Source organism: Chiloscyllium plagiosum, unplaced genomic scaffold (assembly GCF_004010195.1).
Source record: "Chiloscyllium plagiosum isolate BGI_BamShark_2017 unplaced genomic scaffold, ASM401019v2 scaf_5036, whole genome shotgun sequence".
Taxonomy (NCBI): Eukaryota; Metazoa; Chordata; class Chondrichthyes; order Orectolobiformes; family Hemiscylliidae; genus Chiloscyllium; species Chiloscyllium plagiosum.
The window spans coordinates 7,909-11,008 of NW_025206000.1; the positions used below are offsets into that span (position 1 = coordinate 7,909).

The 3,100-nt window shown below is 42.8% G+C and overlaps 1 pseudogene; it reads left to right on the top strand.

Moving 5' to 3' along the window:
- The first annotated feature begins 1,765 nt into the window (after positions 1–1,765).
- On the top strand, positions 1,766–2,125 carry LOC122546477 (annotated as a pseudogene).
- Positions 2,126–3,100: the final 975 nt, after the last annotated feature.

A 3,100-nucleotide genomic window follows, 5' to 3' on the forward strand; every position in this document is an offset into this window, starting at 1 on the left:
CTCCTTATCCATTTAACCTTTATTAGCCTTGACACTTTCCTTTTCTGTGTAATTGTCATAATGCTGACACTTTTCCGTATTTATATAAACTGCCTGAAATCTGACCCCACTCCCTAACTATAAAACCTCCATTAGCCCTGACACTCTCCCAATCTGTATGACCTGACACTCTCCCTATCTACATAACCTCCATTAGCTCTGGCACTCTCCCTATGTATATAACGTCTATTAGCCCTAACACTCTCCCTATCGATATAACCTCTATTAGCCCTGACACTCTCTTTATCTGTATAACCTTTATTAGCCCTGACACTCTCTTTATCTATATAACCTCCATTAGCCCTGACTCTCTCCCTATCTATATACCCTCCATTAGCCCTGGCACTCTCCCTATCTATATAACCTCCATTAGCCCTAACACTCTCCCTATCTATATACCCTCCATTAGCCCTGGCACTCTCCCTATCTATATAACCTCCATTAGCCCTGACACTCTCCCTATCTATATAACCTCTGTTAGCCCTGACACTCTCCCTATCTATTTTACCTGTCCTAACCCTGACACCTCTCCCTATCTATATACACTGTCCTAACCCTGACACCACTCCCTATCTATATAAACTGTCCTAACCCTGTCACTCTCCCTATCTATATCAACTGTCCTAACCCTGTCACTTCGCCCTATCTATATAACCTGTCCTGTCTGACCCCTCCCCCTATCTGTATAACCTGTCCTTATCTGACCCCTCTCCCTATCTGTATAACCTGTCCTAATCTGACACCTCTCCCTATCTATATAACCTGTCCTAGTCTGATACCTCTCCCTATCTATATAAACTGTCCTAGCCCTGACAATGCTTCCTATCTATATAACCTGTCCTAACCCTGACACCCCTCCCTATCTAAATAACCTGTCCTAACCCTGACACCTCTCCCTATCTAAATAACCTGTCCTAACCCTGACACCTCTCCCTATCTATATAACCTGTCCTAAACCTCACACTTCTCCCTTTCTCTATAACCGGCCCTAAACCTGACAATCCAGCCCCATGAGTCTGCTCCACCATTTAATTTTTTATTCGATTAGATTACGTACAGTGTGGAAACAGGCCCATCGGCCCAACGAGTCCACACTGTCTCTGCGAAGAGTAACCCACCCAGACCCTTTTTTCCCTCTGGACACTATGGGCAATTAAGCATGGCCAATTCACCTGACCTGCACATTTTTGGACTGTGGGAGGAAACCGGAACACCCGGAGGAAACCCATGCAGACACGGTGAGAATGTGCAAACTCCACACAGACAGTCACCTGAGGCGGGAATCAAACCTGGGACCCTGGTGCTGTGAGACAGCAGTGCTAACCACTGAGTCACCGTGCCACTCCAATTTGATGATGGCTGATTTCGTGTGGGTTTCACCACCACACAACCTTTTACCTCGTTACTAATTAAAAATCTGTCTATCTCCTCCATTAGTTTTCATTCATGCACTGCACTTTGGGATAGTGAATTCCATAGATTTGCATGTTGTGGTGGTCCATTTGGATATCTCCTTCTGGAATGGGCATGCTGGAGTAGTATTGAATTACTTGGTTTGGCAATCAGATTAGTGAAATGTCATGGGGAATGGCTGGTGAGGTTGAGCATACAAAAGGCAGGATAACTGCCCAGAATTTGAGTTGCAGATTTAGAAGGTAGATCACAGCCCTAGGGTGTGGAGTGAGAAGGTGAAGAGAAATTGGGCTTCACATCTCCGATTAACAACATGCTATCAACTTGGGTAGATGCTTTTGGTTTCACTTTATTGCCAAACATGGAAGTAATTTTTGGTTCTCAGTTACGCAAAAAGAGATTGCTGGTTGGTATGCAACTCTCAAAAAACCATCTTGGTGCCCCCCTAATTGGGTTTTTGATCCCATATGGACAACGTTATACACAAGCATGGGGCTTTTATTGAATTAGTCTCCATTTATGCTACAACAGCAGCTACACCTGTGACTGGTACCCCATCATCAAAACAGCTGCTTATCTAATGGTTCCTTATTTGGCCTGGTTAAGTTTGGCTTCTGCTCTTAACTGCTGTGTCTGGGGGGACAGCAAGGATAAGGATGATTCGAATGATTAATTACTTGGAAAATCTAGAATCCAGTCTGTCCAACTATACTGGAAAACCCAAGAATAAACTGTTGTTCTTCTGTTGATTGTGTCTAAAGAATTCAAGATTACAATTAAACCTTTGGCTTATACCGATTAAAAAGAAACAAAAATAAAAAGAAAGGGCTGGCATGGTGCCTCACAGCGCCAGGGACCCGGGTTCAATTCCCGCCTCGGGTGACTGCCTGTGTGGAGTTTGCACATTCTCCCCGTGTCTGTGTGGGTTTCCTCCGGGTGCTCCGGTTTCTCCTACAATCCAAAGATGTGCAGGTCAGGTGAATTGGCCATGCTAGATTGCCCGTAGTGTTAAGTGCATTAGTCAGGGGTAAATATGGGGTAGGGGAATGAGTTGGGTGGGTTACTCTTCAGAGGATCAATGTGGACTTGTTGGGCCAAAGGGCCTGTTTCTATGCTGTAAGAAATCACTGAGACAGATCTAACGTCCTGGTAATGTCCATCTTCAGAAAACGTTATTCAAATAATCTTAAATAAACATAACTGACACATATTTACAAATATTTCAATCTATTTATTTATTGTGTCATTACTCTTAATATGTGGTAGTCTATATTTTGAAACATCAGTATTTGGAGTAAACAACTGGCCTGAAGTTGTCTTAAATATTGGGTTCCGTTTGTGACTGGTTTGTAAAGTTGAGGATGTGGGTTAGACTTGAAAAAATTTATGCCAGAAAATATTTGTTCAGACATGTGCGTACTGCCAAACAGGGAAAGAATTTTAGTTGCATAAGACTTCAGTTTGAAATAATTTGGTGCCAGATGTTTGCAAAACCTGTCCTTCAAACAAAACAGCAATTCTGTTTGGAGTTCAACTCGTACATCATAAAGATTGACAGATAATTTTGTAATGAAGATTCCAAGTTTCTTTCATGGTTCTTCAAATTCCTTTTACAGTTCATCAGTTTTGGCCTTGACCACTTGCAGTG